This window comes from Zootoca vivipara, chromosome 10 (assembly GCF_963506605.1).
Source record: "Zootoca vivipara chromosome 10, rZooViv1.1, whole genome shotgun sequence".
Taxonomy (NCBI): Eukaryota; Metazoa; Chordata; class Lepidosauria; order Squamata; family Lacertidae; genus Zootoca; species Zootoca vivipara.
The window spans coordinates 13,990,556-14,015,666 of NC_083285.1; the positions used below are offsets into that span (position 1 = coordinate 13,990,556).

The window sequence follows — 25,111 nt, forward strand, 5'->3', positions numbered from 1 at the left end:
TGCACTATTTATTATAGGAATCAATCTGGATAAAAATCTGAAGCAAATGGCCAGGCTACTTCCTTTATTGTATCAAGTATCAACATAAGTAATCAAATCTAGTCAGCCTGAATTTATTTCAAAGGGGAGATGTGGGTATCAGAAAAGGAATAGTAGATAATCTGAAGACAATTATCTCTGTGTATAATTATGACAGTTAGCAGAGGAAAAACAGATGCATACACAAAAGTAGGACCCCCTCCCCAAAATATTATTTTAAAAAAATAGGCGCCCTTATCCAGAGAAGAAATTCTGACATCAGTTTCTAGACTAGGAGCTGCAGGAGGAAAGAAAATATGCATCCAAATCATTACCCACATGTGAATTTTGTTTATCTGTATTGTAATTTGATGCACATACCCATCCCCTCTCAATATCACATGTAAATATACATAAACAGAACCAGATGAGGGCAAGAGCATTTCTAAGTTTGGAACTTCACGTCAACTTATGGAAATAATGTGTCACATCCATTAATACTACTTTATTACCAACCACATCTTCCCAGGAGACTTAACATTCCATTTTGATAGCGGAAAAGAGCTCTGTGTTTTATGATGTTCCACAAGAGCCATTATTGCACTGCTTTATAAGACTAAGTGCATTGCCAAAAATATGCTTCGTAAGTCACTGCATTACCAAAAATATGGTTTCTGAACTAATACTTTGTTTAGAATAGGTGTTCCACAAGTGTATAAACTGAACTGTCAGTGGCAGTAAGTGAAAATTAGTAAAGCTTTGTTAATATACCCGAGCTCTTACATGGTTAATTAAGTTTGATTAATATAGCTGTGAATCAGATCCTAGGGAACGACTGTTTCGACTACCAATGCTCTATTCCAGCCATTGGAAAAGGGCAGAAACTCTATGCTTTTCAACAGAAGCAGAATATTCATGTTAGTTCTCTGCATGCAGTCTGTTTTCTTCACTAAAACCAACAGAGTGGTTTATCTGTACAGGATGCCCATATCAGAGCACACAAAAGGATTTGGCAATGGTGTCCCATCTAAGAAACACTATTTCTTAATATTTCCATATAACAGACATGTACACCCACCATGGTAGATGCCTTATGCGTAAATGTTTTGAATCAATGGAAAGCTAGTTTTAGTTATATCTTTTCTATCTGCTACTCACTGCCTAGTGTTGGTACTGGAAGTCACCTCTCAGCACTTAGCAGCCAACTGTGGGCTCCTAGAAGACAAAGCAGGAGCTCTGCCCACATCAAAAGGTAACATCTTAAAGACCACCTAGAATAGTGATGTGGGTTAAATTTTCTACTTCCTCCAACACATATATATATGGACCCCTTTTAAAAGTCTACAGAGGGGGAAACAGGAAAATGATGACACGAGCTTCAAGTTATTTCAATGCTATGTAGAAAAACAGCCGCTTTTTTAAAACCCTGAAATAAACCTCCCACAGCTCGAGCAACTGCTGCAAAATTCTTGTGGTAGGATGTAAATTGGGGGGAAGAGAGTTAAAGACACATTGCGGACTGCGTATTTACTACCACTTATATTCTGGACTTGAGTTGGTGTTACCTCTGCAAGTAACACATACTCTTAGCATACCAGCTATGAGCCATAGGCGTTTTGGTGTAAACAGTTTAGTTTTGCCTCTTCTTCAAAAAGACACTAGAACCAAGCAGCTATGAATCCTATTTAGGAGACATGTGAATAATAGTTAAGTGCATGCCCCGACATGTTCTGGGTGCATGCACAGAGCAGAGACTGTCATGCAGACACAAGTCAGTGGACAAGTTTATATGGGGATAGTCTGCTTCTGAGAAAGATTCATCCTACGTAACCAATGAAATTGACAAAAGGTGCTCCCAGCTACCACTAACATCCAGTTAAGCCTGATCACATACGGAAGCTACCACCCATCTATCCCGGAAATGACCATCCCTGCCAAATAACTGGCATTGCCCCTTCTTTCTCATCTGGATTCATTTCAGCTTGCTCAAACTCAGCCTCCAATGCAGCTGCTCCTGGATGCTTATTTAGCAAAATATATAGTGTCATCAGCATATTCATTACACCAGCCCTCTAAAGCTCTAGTCTCTGAGCAGATTTACATTTATGTTAAACCAGTGTTTCCCAAGCTCAGGTCTCCAGCTGTTTTCGGACTACAATTCCCATCATCGCCGACCACTGGTCTTGCCAGCTAGGGATGATGGGAGTTGTAGTCCCAAAATAGCTGGAGACCTGAGCTTGGGAAACACTGTCAGTTAAATTACTACTACTACTACTACTACTACTACTACTACTACTAGTTACCAACCCCTCACTGTGGTGTCTAAAAAAGATAATACTTTAGGACACCCTCTGTTTCTATATTAGCAGTGCTGTTGTCTAAACTGGCTGAGAGCCGCTCACCATGGTTTCTGGTGCATTTATCTTTCAGTTCTATGTGGCGATACCAGGGATTGAACATGGGATATTCTGTATGCACAGCAGATGCTCTACCACTCAGCTACGGTAAAACCGTGCCAACTTTGAGGAAGCTGAGCTAGCACCACAGATGACGACCTCTAGGACAAGAAAAAGGATCCAACTACTCAAGAGCCAGACCCCAAACCCATAATTTCCTGAGCTGGTTTAGTTGAGAATGTGACTCATCGCATCCAAAGAAGCTGCTCAAGAGGTTCAAAACTATAAAGAGGGGGGAATTTCTTTTGTCAACTTCTGTACACAGTGCCACTGAAGCCATCTTGGCCTGGCTTAGGAACAGTGCGTCATCCAGATGTGTGTTCTACTATACATTCAATTATCTTCCCTAGCAAGGGATGCAGGGCTGGTGAAATTATCCCAGTCTAAATGTGGCTTGAGGAAGTCTGCTTATTTAAAATCTAGTGTTCCCTGTCACTCTAGATTTTGTTCAGCTACAATCCATCAACTCCAGCAAGATAGGTCAGGACGCGGGTGGCGCTGTGGTCTAAACCAGGGGTGGTGTCCAACTCCCAAGAGACTGCGATCTACTCAGAGAGTTATAAACTGGCAGTGATCTACCCCCTTTTGGGGGGTTCAGGTCAAAGTTGAGCATTTTTTTAGGGAGGAGGAAAGCCCCGTTTTTGGGAGGGTGCGGGGGAAAATGTTGAGCTTTTTTTAGGGGAGCCAAAGTTGTTGAGCTTCTTTGGGGGGAGCCAGTGATCTACCACAGACATCCAGTGATCTACTGGTAGATCACGATCTACCTGTTGGACGTGCCTGGTCTAAACCACTGAGCCTCTTGGGCTTGCCAATCAGAAGGTCAGCAGCTCGAATCCCCATGATGGGGTGAGCTCCTGTTGCTCTCTCCCAGCTCCTGCCAACCTAGCAGTTCAAAAGCACACCAGTGCAATAGGTACCACTGCAGCGGGAAGGTAAAAGGCATTTCCGTGCACTCTGGCTTCCATCACGGTGTTCTGTTGCACCAGAAGCAGTTTAGTCATGCTGGCCACATGACCTAGAAAGCTGTCTGTGGACAAACACTGGCTCCCTCAGCCTGAAAGCGAGATGAGCGCCGCAACCCCACAGTTGCCTTTGACTAGACGCAACTGTCCAGGGATCCTTTACCTTTTTTTACCTAGATAGGTAAATGGTTAGGGTAGGTGAAAGTTGTAGTATAGCAACTTTAGTATAGTATAGGTTCTTCTCCCTTCGTTTAGAGAATCTTGTTTTCCCCTCTTTGAAAATAACCCACCTCTTGAGTTAACATAACGAATTTTAGGCAACCACAACAAAAAAGGAATCACCAGCTCCCTCCTTATCCATATTTATGTATTCTGAAATAGGACAATAATAAGGATTAGAATACTTCTAAAATACCAAAGACAACGTATTAGAGAGCTAAAGAAATACAGGGAAGTACTTCTATTTATATTTACTGCTATGCAACAAAAATTCCTAACAGTTTGCTGAATTTGCACCATCAGCAGCTAAACAGCGAACAGCAATGTTTACTGGTTTAATCTGTCACAACTCCAGAGCTAAAACTAAGCTCTAATGAATTTCCTGCAGCTGAAACAGTGAATTTATTTAAATACTCTCTTTACTATGAATTGAAAAACCCTAAAACAAATAGACAAACAGTACTTTCAACAGAAGCAGTCAGTCAAAATAAGAAAGGGGGCCATTTTTCATTTGTGCTAAAAGTTTGTCAGATCAATTAAATTATGTGAAACAGCCACACCTGATTCTATAGTAACAGAGCCTCGTGATTACTATTGCTATGGTATTTGCTAAGCAAAACCAACTGTTTTCTCTAATGGAAAAAGAAAATTCTGCAAAAACATTAGGGAATCACATTCCATGCCTTCTTTTCCTTCCTTCTGAGAAACAGGGATTTCTGTCAAACAGTAGCCCCAGACCAACTTCGGTACCTGAAAATATGAAGTCTTAGATCCACATTTGTTGATAACACAAGTCTTATCAAAGCAGTCAAAGCCAGGTTGCTCCTGGCTCATGCTAAGGGAGGAGAAAAGCAGGAGCCATTGGCTTGTTCACAGTAAACCATTAACTATACTTTAGCCTTCTGAAGTATTAAGTCCAACTGAAATGTGCCACTGGGCAGGGGCGCAGCAGGTCTCTACGTCAGCTTTATTGTTTAATGTTCTAACCGTCACTTTTCCAGCAGTGTTAGCATACCAGCACATCTGCCCAAGCCAAAGTTGTTTCCTTGGGTTAAGGAGGAAATCTGGTGTGCTTCGGCTACAACTAAAGTTACAGCATCTCATGCCCTCTTCTACATTTCACAGATGAAATCAGAGAAAGCTACCTGAGCAACCTCTTCACAATGTATTACTGAAAGCTGTTCCATGTCTGTTGTACAATGTATTAATGTTTTCTTCAACAGTCCATTGGATTCTGAAGTAGGCTGTATTAGTAAATGTGACTGTGGCACTTTCCCTCCTCTACAAAGCAGCTTGTGCTTAAAAAAAATAATTGCAACTCAAAGCATGTTCCGCAATAATTTACTATGTGGCTAGGTACTATGTAATTTACTATGTGGCTAACAGATTGAGGTTAGCCTCAATGTGGCTAACAGATTGAGGTTGAATCCTGACAAGACAGAAGTACTGTTTTGGGGGGACAGGAGGGGGGCAGGTGTGGAGGACTCCCTGGTCCTGAATGGGGTAACTGTGCCCCTGAAGGATCAGGTGCGCAGCCTGGGAGTCATTTTGGACTCACAGCTGTCCATGGAGGCGCAGGTCAATTCTGTGTCCAGGGCAGCTGCTTGCCAGCTCCATCTGGTACGCAGGCTGAGACCCTATCTGCCCGCGGACTGTCTCGTCAGTGTGCTGCATGCTGACCTTTAAACCCCTAAACGGCCTTGGTCTAGTATACCTGAAGCAGCGTCTCCATCCACATCGTTCTGCCCGGACACTGAGGTCCAGCACCGAGGGCCTTCTGGCAGTTCCCTCGCTGCGAGAAGCCAAGTTACAGGGAACCAGGCAGAGGGCCTTCTCGGTAGTGGCACCCGCCCTGTGGAACGCCCTCCCACCAGATATCAAAGAGAAAAACATCTACCAGACTTTTAGAAGACCTCTGAAGGTAGCCCTGTTTAGAGAAGCTTTTAATGTTTAATAATTTTAATATTTTGTTGGAAGTTGCCCCGAGTGGCTGGGGAAACCCATCCAGATGGACACGGTATAAATAAATAAATAAATAAATAAATAAATAAATAAATATTATTATGGTGACATGGGAAACAAGAGGTGCAAGAGCATTTTATGTTCAGGTGCATTCGCTGTCATGAAAAGTTTTCCTGGAACAGATGTTAAACTACCTGGGAAACAGTTCAATAGTTCCACCCTGGTTCCTTGCTTTATTGCTACCATTTCAGTAGTGAATGATTTAAAAGGAAATCAAAAGCAATGGATTGTGGCGTAGATAACTGAGTATTGCCGTTATCAGATTGTGGTGGAAATGACTCTATTGGTGTGACAGTATCACCCCCCCCAAACAACAACAACAACACACCCAACCTTCTATTTTGTCCATTGTGAAACATGCTGGTAGCATTTGCTCTTGCTTTCTGATGGACTTCCTGGTTTTGTTTTTTAAATGTGCACGTGAACAGGTACCTACCTGCATGCATGATGGGAATGGGGAAAAAAAGGCTGTGTATAGCGGGGCGGGGCGGGGGAGTGATTCCCAGGCAGGACCAAATATTTACATACAAATGTTCTGTCATTCTCCACCCTCTGGTATAGGGGGGTGGTATAGGGGGCAAGCAGCAGAGTAGCAATGAATATGAAGAATTAAAAACAAAACAGGAATGTGCGGAAGCTAATGTGGCAATTGCACACACAGAAAATTGAATCTGCACGATCCATCTGCAGTATAAAGCCCCTTGTCTGGAAGCACACTTATAGAAGAGAAATTTAAAGCCATCTCCACTGCCGGTAAAGCAGGTTGGGTGCCACTAGATCCGTATTTCACCAATGACTTTCTTGTTTACAGTACAAAGGTCAACTTTTAAAAGACTACATTTGGACTTCCCCTGGACTAAACAAATAAGGAACAGCTTTCCATAATATGCATATAGATCTGTCTATAAGCATGACTATACAAATTGGAAACTCTTGCAAACTGTACAACACTCCCGACTGAGCTAGAGATGCCTTTCTTCTTCTAAATTAGGAATCACAAGAAACCAAACAAGTCCTCTGGTTTTTACCTTTGTATTGCATTAATGAAAGCCACTCTTTAAGAGATCAAAAGTACAGTAATTCTTTAAACCCAGAAGTCCATTTGCAAAGCATAAGAGAATGTTTGAAACTAGAACAGATTTTAGAACATAGATGCACCCAGTGGAGTAGCAGTTTGTAAGCTGACAAATGCCCTGATCCTAACCATATTTACGCAGTAGTAATTTTTACTGATTTCAGTTTAATATACTTGTTACAAGTTGATGTGCTTAACATTGCAGCCTTCTTTAGGATGAGAGCACACATTTAAAATGGGTGTGTGTGTGTGTGTGTGTGTGTGTGTGTGTGTGACTTCCTTTGCCACAGCTGTGTAAAATTGCAGTTCAACTTTCCATGTTAAGTGGCAATTTGGCACCATGCAAACCTGTAATTTCAGTCTCTCCGTTAATCTTTAATGAAAGGAAATGTACATTTATTAACTCACAAGTCAAGGTAAATTTAACAAATTTTACCATCCATTCTAGCATCTCTGTGTAAGCAGATGGATGTCGAGTCAGAAATCTAAAACTCTGCTCTCACAGTTTACATCTCCTATGATTCCATTTCCTTATCTGGGGTCAGCATTTTCACTTCAGACCTGAACCGTTGTAAAAGGTAAAAGGTAAAGGACCCATGGAGGGTTAAGTCCAGTCAAAGGCAACTATGGGGTTGCGGCGCTCATCTCGCTTTCAGACCGAGGGAGCTGGAATTTGTCCACAGACAGCTTTCTAGGCTTTCTGGGTCATGTGGCCAGCATGACTAAACCGCTTCTGGTGCAACAGAACACCGTGATGGAAACCAGAGTGCATGGGAATGCCGTTCAGTTTCCTGCCGCAGCAGTACCTATTTATCTACTCGCACTGGTATGCTTTCGAACTGCTAGATTGGCAGAAGCTGGAACCTAGCAACGGGAGCTCATCCCATCATGGGGATTCGAACCACCAACCTTCTGATCGGCAAGCCCAAGAGGCTCAGTGGTTTAGACCAGTGTTTCCCAACCTTGTGCCTCCAGCTGTTTTCGGACTACAATTCCCATCATTCCTGACCACTGGTCTTGCTAGCTAGGGATGATGGGAATTGTAGTCTCAAAACATCTGGAGGCACAAGGTTGGGAAACACTGGTTTAGACCACAGCACCACCCGTGTCCCTCATATGCCCCAGAAATTTAAAAATCTGCCTAAGAATTTATTTTTTAAAAAATCACTGTATGGTTGCACCACCACAGGGAGAATGTAAGCTTGGAAGGAAAGCTCAGCTCTTCATTGATTATGCAAGAAATCACAGAACTGGAATATTTATTGCATTTTTTAATAAACATGTTGCATTTGCTTTTTGACTGCAGTTGGATTTCTACAGACAGGGCAAAGGGGAATCACAGGAACTATTTGTGTGGGTTGCAGTAGGCCTGACACTTCCTGGTTTAAAATCTCACTTCAGCCAGCCATGAACTCACTGGGTGGCCTCAGTCATTGCTTTTCCTGACCCAGCTTGCAGATATACAGTAGCTACAATATGGGGAAAGTACTGGTCTTTTTTCCCCCAAGACAGTTGCAAGGGTTACTTACATATAACATTATGTAACAATATTAAAGTCAAAGAGGATATAGTGTTATGATGTACTGGATGTCATCGACTTAATTGAACACTGCTCATATATGCGTGGTGGAGAAAATATACTCTCAGGCTTAGAAGCTAGCAAATGTTTACTGCCAAGAAACACATTGTTGTGGAATTGGGTATTATTATTTTTGCCCCCGCTTCCCTCTTCTATAAATAACTCGCATATTTTGTCTGGCTTGCAGCTTATTAGGTCTTTTGGTTGCTGCTCGTGTCTACTTATGTTCATCTAATAGCTTTTGGTCCGTCTAATTTCCTTTTTGAGAAGTGCACCTTATTTTCCACTTCTCTAGCTTTTCTTCCTAAGCCTTAACTGCCTAATATACAGACACATTCAAAACATTACCAAACCCTTTGTCACGTAAATACAAAACTGATAACAACACAAACAACGTAACAGGATGTAACTATATAATTTCTTTTTCAAATGCGATTCAACATATCATATCAAAATATATAGTTCTATAGACCAACTTATCATATACAGAAAACATATTATGAGAAATTAAAGTCCAGCAGATTGATCAGGAAATACAATCTACAGTATTCGGTTCTTATATTGGCAATATCCATGGTATGGAACTCTTATATGAATCTTGTAGCTTTTAAGATACATACCTGCATACAAGGAACACTACAATTTTTAAAAGCATTTTCACGTGGAATACAATTCCCATCAACCCTGACCACTAGTCCTGCTAGTTAGGGATGATGAGAGTTGTAGTCCAACAACAGCTGGAGACCCAATCTAGACTTTAGTTACCAAAGCACCTTAAGCATTACCATATTTATTGTGGGTATAGGCTTTTGTGGGCTTGGATATACTGCAGCAGAAACATTTAAGGGTTGCCATCAACAGAAGTGGGCGTCTACAAGCACAGGTCCCCCCCCCCCAAGCTGGAGTTCTGTCACCTCTTTGTTACGTTCTAGCACCTTTGCAGTGCTGTCTCCTACACAAACATTTTGGGTGGGTGCTCTCCCCCCTCCAAAAGTCAACAAATTCCGGCACCCCTTTTTCTAGAAAAACCCTGGCATGCGCACACACAAATACACAAAGGGAGAGAGGGAGGAAGGGAGGGAGGAAGGAAGGAACTAAATAGTAGGTAAAAAGGCACTGAAATACAAAAATACCACAAAAGATTTTTCTAGGCAAAGCTCAGGCACATACAAGGCAAACACAGTGGCTATACAGGGAATCAGTCATTGGCAAGTAACACAATGTTGTCATAATTCAACCCCTGTAGCTGCGGAAAACACCATGGTTCTGACTGAATCCTACCAAATGCAGTAACAGCATTCTGGGTCTAAAGGTCATTTCAGGATCCTATCATGATGATGATGATGATGATAATAATAATAATTTATTATTTATACCCCGCCAATCTGGGCGGCTTCCAACAAAATATTAAAATACAGAAATCCATCAAGCATTAAAAGCTTCCCTAAACATGATGCCACCGTCCTTATCCCCTCTTGACTATTTCTAATACAAGAGCAAGGAGAGCTGATGTGTCTTTCTGACCTTCATTTCTGTTTCAAAACAGAAGGAAGGGAATGTTCTTGGGTTTAACCAGCTGGCAGTGGCTTGTACTGATCTAAATCTGCCTGTGCAGAGAGCTGGGAACACATACCGTACTCTCTTATTTCTATTTATCATCTTTCACTCGAAATTTACACAGCCAGTTAAACAATAACTAGCGCAAATCTGACAGTAGCACCTACCATGTCCAACTGCTTAATGGCCTGTCATTATACTTTTTGTGGTTGGGCAGTGTGACGATAAAATGAATTCCCCCCTCCCCGTAAAAATGTTGGTTTTTTTAAAAAGAAAGATATCCAACAAGATTTTAGCTCTAGGAACATTTTCCTCCTTTTCCCCCTTCTTTTGGAGGCAATGAATTGTGCAAAATTGCTGATCTAGGGAAATTTTCTTGGATGGGTCTCCTGGAGAAACTAAATTCTAAACACTACATTAATTTTTTTTTTTTTTGCAACTCACTTAAGAGGCATCAAACATGTGCAGCAGAACGGCAATATGCTCAGTTCCCCTTAGCTATTCAACAGGTTCTCTTTTGCCTGTGGCATGTGTGTGTAAGCAAATGAGACCGGAGTAAGTGTCAGATTTTTATTTTTTTGTGTTGTAAAAATTAACTCACACTGCTGGAGCCCACATGCAAAGTAAATGTGTGAATTATCACCTAAACTCATACTGACAACTCTACCTCTGTCTAACGATGCATAATGGCAAAGTGTTAAAATGGTGGCCTGGCATACAAAACTTCTCAAGGGTTGAGACTGGCTGGCAGTGGTTTTGCTAAGTGATATTTAATACAGTAAATATTAAATATATTTAATACATTAAACATATTTTATCATTTGCTTGCAAGTTAGCATTGGATTGCTTTTTGTTTCGTTTTCATTTTGAGGTTACCACCTACCTCAAGGCTCTGGAGAAATCAGGTTATGAATAAAATAAACCAAATAAGTTGTCTTGATTCTTACCCATTTCATTACTGACAACTTACTCTGGATCAATACAGAGTATTACTGCCAGATGACCAATCTGTGTTTGTCAATCATTCGGGGAAGCTGGAACAGGATTTTCCAGGATTTTTTAATATCAACACAGGGAAGCATATTTTGATAATCTCTGACCCAAATTCATCTTGCAAATCAGCTGCCTACAAACCCTGCCCACATTTTTGTTTGGAGCATACTCCCCCAACCTGGTGCTCTCCCAGGTGTGATGGATTATAAACCCCATCATCCCTAACCATTGGTCATGCTGGTTGAACATGGTGGATGTTGTAGTCGAACATCTGAAGGGCACCAGATTAGGAAAAGCTAGTTTGGAGGATTGAGTTAAAAGTTTCAGAAATTCAATCTGTCCCTGGATGATGATGATGTTTTTTTTGCAATGAAGTCTATATCAGAGAGCACACGCTGACCGACCTAAAATCTCATGCCATTTCTTAACTAACCCACTGAGTGAATGCCAATTTAGGAAATAACTGGTGCGTCACTGGAGTACTTATTCCTAAACCTACAATGCAAAATATAGCAGCTCAAAGGCAAAACTAGCTAGAGAAATCCTCAGTGGCTTCACATCAGAATTGCACAGGACAGCTTTCTCGTTTGATCTTCCGTTTCCAACCACCCTGAGGTGTACTTTGATTTCTTAAACTAAAGAATACAAGAACAGAAACCGAAATCCCGCTGATGCCAATAAGCTGAACAAGGCCTTATTTATGCCAGAAGTGCACAAAACGAGAGATTCGGTGTTTTGATTTAAAGCCATATGGGCTTCCGTTCAATATCTCTTTCTTCCCAGCCTTAAGCTGTTTCCTTAAGCAAAGTCCCAAATGAAGCAAGCAGAAAATTATACGTATGTGATATCATCAAATACAGGCATGGGGGTCCATATTTCTATGTGGAAAACCCTAATGTGTAGTTAGAAGCCTTACCTTCATGCACATTTTGACCTGTGTACTTAATTTGCAGATTGATGAGCTCCCTTCTCTTTCAAAATCATGAATTTCTGTTTCAACACAGTGCTCACAGATCAGAAAAGGAGACATGGATTTCAATACTAATATTACTACTGCTAATAGCAGGTCCTGAGCACAGGCATGAATAGAGAGCCTGTTGCCCACCAGGTGTTGATGCACTACAACATCTGCAGGGAGGGGGCAACATGTTGGCTATCTGTCATGGATGCTTTAGCTGAGATTCCTGCATTGCAGGAGGTTGGACTAGATGACCCTTGGGGTCCAACTCTATGATTCTACGTTCCCCATCTTTGTCGCATGATATGGCATACACTGAGCAAAGTGGTAGCAACTGCTTTACTACCAGGTGTATTAGAACTCCCCTGGCTGCAAAAAGTGCACATATTCAAGCCTTCTTTGCAACCACGAGAACTAAACATTTTGCTTAAATGTAAAACTATTAAGATAGTGTGGTAAAATAGCAAGATAGCATATACTATGCTTATCCCCCCCCCCTTAGAGCAGTAGCTTTGTTTGCCTGCTACAGCAAAAACAACAGAGTCCTGCAACACATAAAAGGCGAGCAAATTTATTGTTATGGCATGAGATTAATCAGAGATTTCACTTGATGCCTCTGGGGGGAAAAAGGACTTTAATGCATAAGAGTTCACATCATAATAAACAGACAAATTAGAAAATTCATCGGGACTTGTAGTCATATTTTTGTTGCTCAGTACCAGTGCAGAGTTTCCAGACCGTTGCATCAGTGAAGCCTACTCATAAGGCAAATGGTATGCCAGCTGGTTGCTCCCCAGTTTTCATGGGAGTGGAGAAAAATAAAATAGAACCCTCTGGGGTTGCTAGGCAACTGCAGGGTGGGATATTAACCACTCCTGTGCCAACTGTTGATAATTTTCATGCAATTGCCAACCAACCACAATGAATTTTATTCTCCATCAATGTCAGGGATCACTATATTGACTTTGATGGTACAGGTGATCACACTCCCCATTACATGGGTACATTAGATTAGGGGCAGGGCAGGTGAGAAAGAGGAGGAATTGTGACTGGCAGGACAGTGCTAGGTATTTAAACCAGCTGCTGCAAAGCTCTGAAAATGGGACAGGCATTTACATATATATTTTTGGGTAAGAAATCGGGAGCCCACAGCATTAGTTGATCCGCAGCTGCAGGCCATATCATTTTGTGTGTGCGCTGCAATACTAATTTAGCACAACCAAGCGGGAGAAACCCTAGGCACAATGTAAAAAGGCTACAACAAAATAAATAAATAAGCAAATGGAGCTATTTGCATGACTAGTTCCACCCTGCATGCCTAATTAGCAAGGCAATCTTCAAAAGATTTCTGGTAGGCAGTTTTAATCACAAACAACCCTATTCCCCCTTGCTTGCTTCTCTTCTAAATCTCATGGTAGAGGAAAAACTAAAATAAAAAAGGGGGGAGCAGCATTTGCCTAGCATATCTAGACCTATAATAACAAAGCCTGTTTCTGCTTAGTTTGGAGTGGGACATTCTGTACTGTTTTGGCAAAACAAGAGTTTTAGGAAATATTCATAATGTAATCAAACACGAGCAGATATCTTATCAGAGTGATTACAATGTATTTAGCACTGTGCATGTACAGTTGCCACTGTCTGCAAAGTTGAGTCGTTCATGCACATTTCAGCACAAAAATAAATAAATCATCCTGCAGTTCACCTCAATTACTTTAAGCGATTATTATGTTTTCATTTGAGCTAGGCTGATTTTTTTACATTGCCAAAAATTAACAGAAACTCCTGAACTAACGTATAATTATGTAGATTGCATAACCCCAGATTAAATACTGCACTGCTAACGTTTCCCCATGCTTTGCAATGAAGACTATCAATGCTGCTGAGTGCTACAGCCTCTGGCTTTTTAAACACTACCCATTTTCACATTTTCACAGGGGTCTCCAACCCTTTTGGTCTAGTGGGGGCTTCTCAAATCTTGGGAGTGTGCTGTAGGTGTCATATGACACAAAATTAGAGAGAGTACAGCCATTGCTGTTTCCCTCCCAACCATCCCAGAACAACCTAAAGTCAGCTATATCTGCTTTGGGAGACAAAAAGAGAAGGAAACGGGCTTAAAGCACCTGTACCAAGACTTACAATGCTTGAAACTTATACCCTCTCACAGGATGCTTTGACTTATGGCAAAAACTTCCTTGTTACGGCAGGTGGGGTTTTTTTGTTTTTGTTTTAATTTGATGCTGCTCTTGTAATCTGTTACACTTGTCTGTTTTTATCATGCTGCATTTTTTGGGGGAATTGTATTTTATTTTTTTCTTGGTTTTACTTGTTAGCCACCCCAAGTGGTGTGCAGGCACCAAGGGGGCAGAAGGTACATTCATAATACCCGGTATGTGCGCATGCATGTACGTATTAACAAACAAACAAACAAACAAATTTATTGTGGTTCAAAATGTTTGCCAAACCAGAAATCTCAAATGTTTAGCAATTGGGAGGTTGCTCTCAGAAGCATCACCTCGGTCCAGAGCAAGTTGAACCTGGCCTGTAGCGTGGCACCGGAAATGCAGTAATTCTTAAGCATTTGGCTGCCATATCTTAGGCTCAATGGGAGTCATGGAGAAGAGCTGTATGTAAATAATAATAAAAACACCTAGAGACTGAGGCAGTGCCAGATTCACGTATAAGCTAAACAAGCTATAGCTTAGGGCCCCACTCTCTTGGGCCCCCCAAAAAAATTTAAAGGAAAAAAACTGGATGTAAATTTTCAGAATATAAGATAAAAAACAAATAATATAAAAACCTACATACAGCAGCGGTGTTTTTGTGTTGTGTAGGCTCCTATGATGTAAGCCTGCTAGTCTGCTCCCTAAAATATCACTGGTTTGCTCATTTCTATATATAGGGTGCCTACATTCTGCTGTTTATAATTATTAGTAGTTTGCAGCATATATTTACACCTATTATTATTTCATGTTATAGCAAGAGACTAGAAAATGAGTCTTTGTAAAGTTCAAATCGTCCTTCAAGTTCATAATAATCCAGATCTTCCCCTTACAGTCACATAGATGTTTTCCACTTTCACGATTGTTTCCCAGCTGCTGATATAAATATCAAACAAGAAAAAAGACGGCAGTGGACAGTTGCGAGGAATTCCCAATTTCTTGAAGCATGGGAACCCAAATAAAAAATTCTTTAGATGATTTGGCATAACATTCGGTCTGATTGATATATATATGTGTATAATTTGAAATATTGAATGTGATATAATTGGTTTTAATTGGAAAATTAATAAAAAAATATTTTTTTTAAAAAAAAAAAAAAGAAAATGAGTCTTTGTAAACTGTGTTTCTAAAGGAACTTCTGTTATTGCCAATGTGTTTGCATTACTAAGTTTGTTATGAATAAAAAAATCATTTTAAGTTAGAGCTTAATAATTATTTCACTATTAATATACTTCTTCTTAATTGTATTTCACTATTAATATACTTCTTCTTAATTGTCCTTCAGTTCAACAATTACTTTGATAAAATACATACAGTATTTTGTTATGTGCAAATGGCTTTAGATACCTATTAGGTCCATAAATTACCATATAGCATTTATTCAACACAAAAACAGCGACAATCTGTTGCTGACAAAGGACAGCTGGACATATAAAGGGCCCCATTACCTTCAGTAACTTAGGGCCTCATCAAACCTATTGCAAAAGAGCCATTGCAAAGGAGCACTGCCAGTGTCCTGCAAGATCAGTTGCCAGGGTGGACCTGCTCATGCCATGTTTGACATATAGATGGTGCAACTATTCTATGTAATTTTTCGCTGGATGATTCAGGCAAGGCCCACCACTTGACTGCAGAGAAGAGGCTGTGAACATAATTGGCACCATTCATTGGCAGTGTCTGAATCTGCTCAGAGATATTTTATTTGGAAGGCCTTGCTAGTGCTGTGCTGAAAATTTCTACCGCTTAAAAGAAAAACCAATGTTCTCTACTCTGCAGCATTCTTGGGTGCCTGTGTTTCCTTAAATCACCCAAGACATCATTGGTTGGGATTTCTTGTAAGCTTTGAAAGCTGAGGAAGCTGCCCAAATGTGCCTGGCAGCTGTTTGGCATTTCTTGAAAAAATTAATTAAAAAAAAAATCTTTTAAAGAAATCAGCCTGGGAAGGATTTTTAAAAAGCTAACAGGAAGGATTTCCCTAAAAACCAAAAAACAAAAACAAAAATCGGCTAGTACACTGATCTCAGGTGCTCGGCAGCCAGCCTTCAAAATTTCCCATGTTTCAATTTAAGCTCAGGAGAAGCCATCATGCGGCCACTTCTTCTATGTGGCTTTTCCAGATGAGAAAGCGCATGGCACCCCAGGAGGTTGCAGAGTGCTGGAGAAATGTTCAATTGAAAGAAAAATTCCGACACCACCCACCCATCTCAGACAATAAGATAAGCTGAACCCCACAGCCAGCAGAATTATAAAGAAATTCTAAAGTACCACGAGAAAGAGGGAGCCTTCCCCCCCCCACACACAGTAGAAGAAAAGTTGTGTGAAATTGGTTTCAGCACAACATTAGACCTCACTGTACTGAGGCTTTTTATGATTATCTGGATGTGGAGTGATTTTGGAAGATGACTTTTAACTCTGCCATTTTATGTTAGGTGGTGGTTATTTTATTGCTTTTACAGATCATGTATTTTTAATTGATTTTGAATTTTGTCAGCTGCTTTGAAAGGAGTTAGCCAAGGTATGGACAGATGCATAAGCAAACAGACAAACACGCCTAGTTCTGTAAGAATTTCATGCCACTCGAAAGTAGAAGACCATTAGTATTAAACCTCTTGCAATGAAAACGAAGTCTTTAAGGTGCTACTGAAGGAATTTTTTTTATTTTGCTTCGACTCAGACCAACATGGCTACCTACCTGTAACTAGAACTATGGAAGGCACCACATTGAGCCACATGAAATGGAAGTCCATCAACCTGTTTCAAGTATATCTGAAGAAGTGTGCATGCACACGAAAGCTCATACCAAAATAAAAACTTAGTTGGTCTTTAAGGTGCTACTGAAGGATTTTTTTTTTATTTTGCTTCAACTCAGACCAACACGGCTACCTACCTGTAACTCTTGCAATGAGTTTTGGCTGGGTTCTGGAGAGCATTTTTCATACATCCCCCACCCCACCCCCAGCTCCCCCTCAAAAGCCCAAGGTTATACGAAAGGCTGCAAAGCAGAGCTTTGAACAAGCCTTCTCAATGTCCATATTCAGCTGAGAAGCTTGCATTCATAATCCTAGTTTGGCCAGAGCGACACTGGCAAGGAGCAACTCGGGAATATGGGAAGAATCGGGCTGGTGGATAAAGCTGGTGGCAGAAATGGCGCCCACACCACAAAGCGTTCTCAAAGCAGCTCCATGGCTTCACACCAGAGCCTAGAAACTGACATAAATTGGATGGCTTGCATGCTTCACTTTTTGTGGATCAATGAACTTATCTCTTACAAACAGAAAGCAAAAGATACACAGATGTGAAGAGCGGTATTTGAATTAGCTGTGGCTCCTGCCAAATCGATGTGGAGTACTTAATTAGGACCCAAACCTAGCTTTGGATGAGCTTCAAACCTCTCAGAACATGATGAAGCTACCCAAATGCAGCCTGTTTCAAGGTAATACCTTTTTGTGTTTCCTACACCATTATTCTGCTTTAAAAAAAAATCAAGAGAAAACGAGTGAAATGGGCACTTAGGTGGTATATAGTACCTTCTCCCCACCCCCACCCCCAGATCAGTACTTCTTAATATAAATATAATTGTAATATTCTAGCATAGAAAATGATGCTCCGAAGGCAAGTCTGAAATTCTTCTGAGTGGCTGTGAATACCTATATGAACCGATGCAAGATTTTTATTCCTGATTTTTCTGTGGAAGATTAGCCCTATCTTGGATTGGCCCAATGTGCATGGTAATCTGATACTTTGAGAGGAAATGAATTCAAAGCATTAATATAGTTATTTTCATTTGTGTAAGTAAATATAAAAGGAGGCATCATGCATACTCACACATTGTGCTATTCACAGTACATTGCTGAAAATTTTTAAACTGCATTGAAAGCAAGGATATTAATATTCTATTTTTTTTTAAAGGGGGGTGATTACATGACATGTAAAGCAATTTATACACGTATAAGCAAAATAAAGTATATCTGCTTACTCTGCCTAAAGTTCTGTTTCTGCTTGTTATTGGGACGGGTTAGCAGAGCCCCACCCGCAACAGAAATGGCAAATTCTACACCCCCAGTTTACAGGTGAAACTCGGAAAATTAGAATATTGTCGATAAGTGCATTCATTTCAGTAATGCAACTTAAAAGGTGAAACTAATATATGAGATAAATGCCTGACATGCAAAGCAAGATATGTCAAGCCTTTATTTGTTGCAATTGTAATTATTTGTCATTAGGCAGGTCAATTATAAATGGAATGTAATTAATGAAATGTAATAGCGATGTTTATTTTTGTTTAATTATTGTAACTATTAGTTTTATTACTGTGGAATTTCCAAAAGAAAGCATTTGTAAAAATAAAAAATAAAATAAAAAATAGTAAGTTGCATTACTGAAATAAATGCACTTTTCGACGATACCTTTCACCTGTACATCTAATATTTCACCAGGCATGCTCATATACTCGCAAGCCTATCCCCACAGGCCAAAATTGCTAAAAGGTTTTAGCACAGAACACCCTGGTATAGGATGTTGAGTTCTGAAGCCAACGCAAATTACACACTCAACCCTCATTAAACATTATGGATTATATGCTGGATAAATAAGATGAATAACTGTGACACCATACAGCAACCGAATTCCTAGGCAGGTAAGTGAAAAAAGTTGTTTTGCATTACTAAATGAGGAACATGAGTCATAACTGAATTTATTAGGATGGATGAATAAAAAGAACCCCCAAAACAAACACAAATATTATTTTGGTGTATAAGCAATTAGCAATTAGCAGTTTACTTTTCCTCAAGCTGTTAAATTCTGACACCATGCAAGTTGACAACTGCGTGAGGGTCCCAATGAACGAAAGAAAGCTGGAATATCTCCCTAGACAGGAAGTGCCTTGCATGAAGAAGCTGGAAACTAGGCTGCAGTCCAGGCAAGAGGTGGATTTACATTTCAGCAACTTGCACTGGTTTCTCTGTGCAGCAAGCGTCTTGACACAAGACAGATTGCTGTTGTCAACTCTGGTAGCCAAGTCAGGAGAGATCTACACCCTATGAGCTAGAAACTGACGTGCCCACCTCTGGCACTGTACATATTTTATTTAAATTGCACCACCCCCTGCTGATGTGGGAGACACATGTCAACATCCAAGGACAGGCCCAGGTCCAGATCTGGATGCTAATAAAGAGCGAGACAGGAAACTTTTATAGTAAATGGGGGGGACTTATTCTATCTTGAACATGTGGCAGAAGGGGGAAAAAGGGGAGGGCATGACCCCGATTCTGAACCACAGAAATGTCTGGAGACTAGCACCACCTGCCTATACTCTGCGCATGCATGCCATGGTAAAGATCATTCTTCCTGAGAATCTGAAATATTTGCTTGCTGCCAACTATCTATGTCAAGAATTCCATGCCACATAACTGCTGTTTACCTATGGCTTGATGTACAAGTGCATCTATAACCCAAACAGGATTTTATTCAGCGACACACCTTTGTTCTCAAACGCCTTGGTACTCAAACAGCTTGGAACCCAAACACTGCAAACTCGGAAGTAAGTGTTCCAGTTTGTGAACTTTTTTCGGAAGCCGAACGTGCTCTTTTGAGTGTTACACGTCCGATTTGAGTGCCACACTTCCATTTTGAGTGTTACACTGAGGTCTGTCTGTTTTTGCTATTTATTTTGCATTTTTGTTTTTGCTGCTCTTGTTTGTGTGTGTGTGTGTGTGTGTGTGTGTGTGTGTGTGAGAGAGAGAGAGAGAGAGAGAGAGAGAGACTGTGTGGAACCCAGTTCAGCTACTGATTGATTGTGTGGCTGCAGTACACTGTTTATTGCTTTCATTTTATGGATCCATGGTATCGTGTTAAATTACTGTTTTAGGGATTGTTTTTAAAAGTCTGGAATGGATCAATCCATGTTGCATTACTTTCTATGGGAATGCTTTGGTTTTGGAATGGACTTCTGGAATGCATTAAGCTTGAGAACTAAGGTACCACTGTAGCATAAAAGGACTGAAACACTAAGCAGGAGGAAAATGCTGGTGTAGCATTTTGGGGCACTCTGTGAGAAAAGTAAACAACAAATAAAATAACACCACACTAACATTCTTCATCCAGTGGCTGAAGAATAAGGGTGGCAGACAACGAAATCAGATTTGGGTTCTTGGTTTGTAAAACTGCTCTGGAGCTGTTCCCCTGCTTCCACTTGCCCCCAGTACATTACTCACAATTTCTCTTGCACAAAATGGGGACGAGTGAGAATGCCTCTCTTTTTAACTTCTTTCTGAATGGTTATAAAGGTAAAAGGTAAAGGACCCCTGGAGGTTGTGGCACTCATCTCGCTTTTCAGGCCGAGGGAGCCGGAGTTTATGAATCTTAAACAAAGCATCTATAACATATGGCCATCCAACCTGTGCAGAGTCCACAAGCTTCTGAAGGAGTCCGTTCCACAGTCAAACAGCTCTTATCATCAGACAGTTCTTCCTTTCTTGTAACTTGAAGCCATTGGTTCAAGTCCTACCTTTCAGAGCAGGAGAAAACAAGCTTGCTCCATCTTCCCTTGTGATATTTGAAGATGGCCACCATATCTCATCTCAGTCTACTTTTTTCCCAGGCTAAAGATACCCAGCTCTTTCAACCTCATAAGGCTTAGTTTCTAGACCCTTGATCATATTGGTTGCCCTCCTCTGCACACATTCCAACTTGTCAACATCCTCCTTAAATTGTGCTTCCCACAATTACTATAGATCTTACTACAGATCTCTATATGATGATATAAAGATGATCACCCATACCTGTATGGTGGAAGAACCACACTGAAAAGTTTCATTGCCACAGGCCAAAAACCACGCTTCCATTTCATTGCCACAGGCCAAAATTTCAAAACTTACTTTCTCTGATTTAGAAGTAGAATGACAAGGCAAACATTCAGTTTGCATTTAAATGGAAACCCTACTTAACCCTCCCTGCTTTCTGAAATAGCCGTCCTTCAAAATTTGCACTTTTCTGAATTTTTCAACAGAGTAATATTCATGAAAATAACATAAAACATTGCCTTTTGAAACATCAAAGAGCCTTGAAAAATGTGTATATTATACAAAATTGCCTACAAACATGTGCATGTTAGGAGATTTGACTAAAATCCTGAAGAATTTTCATTACTATCAAAATGGACAGATTCAACTACCACCATCTAATTTCTGTGTTTGGAAACTGAAAATGACAAGAGTCACAGCTGAATTGTCTGGAGTCCAAACCTCCTCGTTATTTTAGGCACTTCTGGGGCAGAAGCGAGAGCTCTCCCTTGAAAACAATAAAGACGATTGGACAGAATTTCAGCATAGACTTGACATGTCTGCCTAGAAAAAAAAAGGCAGCAATAGAATGGGCTCTCGTTTCATATATGATTTCATGCAGAAAACATTTTTAAAGCTTCAAATATTGAAAAATGCTCTGCCAATGTTAACACAGCTCATTACTCCCACACTGTAGGTCTGGAGCGGATGGCTTATTGCTGCCCTAAAATGTAGCAGACTGTTAATATTGAAAGTTAGAGGTGGGACTGAGGCTGATTCGGATTCCCAGCCAAGCATCCCTCATTCAAGATACCCCTCATGTTGCAGCCAAGGTCAGCCAGATGCAACCAAAATTCCCCCCTCTGGCTCCCAGGGAGCCCAAATCCAGGTTTCAGTTGTTGCAAGGAGGAAGACTTGAAGTCCACTAACTTCCATAAAGACACATTGTACTTTTAAACCATCTGAAGACTCTCAAGGAAGTATCACATTTTCACATGAAATAAAGCTTTGCTTAGAAGGATCTTGAACTCCTGTCTTTGCTGCTCCTAGTATTTGCCCAAGTATGTGTGTGTTGTTCATTGTTTTATAAGGATCAGGGATGTTTTTATAAGTCTTATATTGCATATTTTGGCACTGTTTCTTGGTTGTTGCTAGGTTGTAGCTTGCTGCTTTGAAGCGTATTTTCCTAAAAAGCAGGTTGCAGAGTTAATAAATAAATATACAATGGTAAAATGCAGGATTTCTAAACTGCTTTCTATGGACAGCTGTCACTTCTGCCCTGGGGCTGGGATCAGAAAACGGTGCCCAAGGTGAACCTGGAAGATCAGACTCCTTGTGATAGTGTTACTTTTTAAAGCTGAGGAAGACATGTGCCATTGGTGCAATAAGGCTGCATTCAGGCATGCCAACTGTTGTGTTAGTTTTCCCGGTTATAACTCTAGCACTTTTGTCCCGGTTTCTAACAACTCTTTTACACTGCATTACCTGGTGTTATTGGACTGTGGCTTTTTGATCAATATACTGCCATGTTGTCCTGAACTTCGTTCACACCAGTGGGCATGCCATGATAACAACAGCAGGTGCCATTGGACGCGTTGCTACCCTAAATGCACACCTGCAATTCTGCAATCCACATGATTCACGCATTAAAACCATATGCCAAAATACCACCCCAAAATTCGTCACATGAAAATGGCTATAATAAACTTACAGCGCAAAATGCCCATGATTGCCCAAGTTAAAAGGGATATATATATATATATATATATATATATATATATATATATATATATACACACACACACACACACACACACACACACACACACACACACACACCTACCCTGGTAGTAATTAACTTGGAAATTGAATGCTAAATTTCCACTAGACTTCCAGAAGTGGATTTTAGGTCATGTGCAAATCACATAAAACACGGAACTCATCAGGTAAGGAAATGCCAAGGAATCAAGTGCTGTCTGAATGAAGCCTTAGTGTCTCTCTCCAGAGCAAAAGAGGAGAGTTGGGGCTTGTTATGGTGCTGGACTGGTGAGATGTTAAAGTCTCTGGGCAACCAGCACAACTCAGGAAGCCTCAGTCCGCACTAGCTAGGGATGATGGGAGTTGTAGTCCAACAATAGCTGGGGACCCAAGTTTTGAGAAACACTATAGCTGCTGTTCCAACCTGTGGTCCTTTGTGTCTTGATACCACTCTCTGCTTTTCTCTCTGTGCTATTCCTAGCTGCTAACACTATTATAGCACAGTAACTTTGCTGAGATACGCCTGAAAATATTTCCCACGCTTTCATCCTGTATATTTGAAGGGAAGGCTTGCAACCGAACCGGAAACAACTAACTGTGTGGATAGGGCAACAATGCACTTTTTCCTATATACTAATAGCTTGACTGAACTATATTACTCTTCACAGCATGGCCCTATCCTACCTGTAAGCTGTTACTCAAGACTGGATAACACAGAATGAAGAAAGGTGTATCCCCAGTTCACAGAGCTTGGTGTAGTAAGAAAAACATAATTAACACTCAGTTGGCTTTCAAGTGTTTCTAGTCTCTGAGATAAAAGACAAGGAAATTATGTCTAACCAGGAACAGCCTGTCTGACAGAAGAAGCATGGGGAACTGTCTGCATGTTGCTCTTATGGCTTTTTAAAACCTTGCAATAATTAGATCCCGATAAATACAGCAACACTAATAATGAGGACTGCAGTGAGCCTAGGCTGTAATCAAGTGTGTTTTTGAGAAGGGATTTCAAAACTGCATTTCTATTACACAATGCACTGGGTTAAACTGTGTACGGTGTGCAGTTTAATATTAAATACTGTTCGCCTTGTGATTAAACGCGTTATCACACAAGCCAAAACAAGGTCACCTTGCTCAGTCTTCTCAATTTGTAAAGCGGAGTTGGTTGACAGCAGAAAAGCCAGGAGAAGAAAAAGGTTTGATTTGTTTGTCCACTTAGAAACAAGAGAAAAGGAAATCTAGAGATATTAAGCTGAGAAGGCAGCGTTTTCACCACAGGCCATTATTAGATATGAACACAGTCGGGGGCAACGGGAATGTAAGTGAACAGCTAAGTAATTAAACAAACGTTTTATCCAGATTAAAAATAGCTCTGATTAGCCGGAATGCTGCTGCTCTCAAATTGTTCCTTGGCCAGAATGCCCGAATGTTGCCTCACCAAGCCAAGTGACAGCTATGCAAGTTCTGTAGCTTCCAAAAAACAAGGCAGGGTTTTTTCCCTCCTCCAAAAGTAATTGGGTTGGAGTGCATATTTATAATACATGATAGTTCAGTATATACTCTTCCCTCTGCAACATGTTCAACCACTAAACCAAGCATAAGAATACAGACTGTCAAAGAATGCATTAGAGCCCGGTGCTGAAAAGCCATGATTTATTTTCGAATCTCTCCCTCTCCACCACCCCATTAAATCATATTTGCCTCAGTTCTGCTCTCACCTTTCAGTCCTACCAGTAAACTGAAAGTCATCCATCAGTTATTAGACCAATATGCTGTGCTGCCTCTAACACCAAAGGCTGGCGGCCTTGTGATATGCCCATGAAACTCCTGTGGGGAGACTGGTTAGTTTCCATCACTGGCTAATCCTGCTTACCATCAAAGGAAAAGGAAACCACCATTTCCCCCAACCTTTTAAACACACACACACACACACACACACACACACACACACACACACACTCCATCCCACCTTGACCAAGGTTACTAAGAGAGATTTTCTAGCTAAGGCTGAACCTGAGTCTTGCATATCACCTTTTGGTCAAACATTCTATCAAACACACCATACTTGTTCTCACCGACTTCTTCTTAAGGATTTGGGACGGAGGATCACAGAATCATAGAATTGTAGATGATGATGATCATCATTATTACTCACCCTGCACCAACAGGTCTCAGGGCAGTTTACAATTGAAATAGAAACAGGAATAGGGTAAGTCCTGGAAACAAACATCTCAGGTGTCAAAGGCTAGGGGCACAGAGATGCATATGCCGAAAGCTGTACTGTGAAAAACCCAGATGCACCTCTGTGGGAAGGGATTTACACAACTTAGGGAGTACTGTACCAGAAAATGCCCTCTCTTGCCCTTCTCCCCAAACCACTGAGGGAGGTGGAACTACCAAGAAGGCCCTCTCTGCAGACCTTAACACTCGGGAGGGTCTGTAAGGAAGGAGGTGGTCTTTCAGATATTTAGGGCCTACTTCATTTAGGGCTTTAAACACCTGTGCCTCCAGTGACCATG

At 40.8% G+C, this 25,111-nt stretch overlaps 1 protein-coding gene across 5 annotated transcripts in view; it reads right to left on the minus strand.

Moving 5' to 3' along the window:
- Nucleotides 1–25,111, minus strand: part of PLXNB2 (plexin B2) — a 323,177-nt gene that overhangs the window by 103,340 nt on the left and 194,726 nt on the right. Inside the window, exon 1 of one of the 5 annotated variants that reach the window (XM_035128382.2) lies at nucleotides 4,406–5,120. The exons of the other annotated variants lie outside the window; for them this stretch is intronic. The gene's annotated coding sequence lies outside the window, so the exon portion shown is untranslated. Of the gene's footprint in view, nucleotides 1–4,405; nucleotides 5,121–25,111 lie in introns of those variants that run through there. 5 annotated transcript variants of the gene reach the window in all.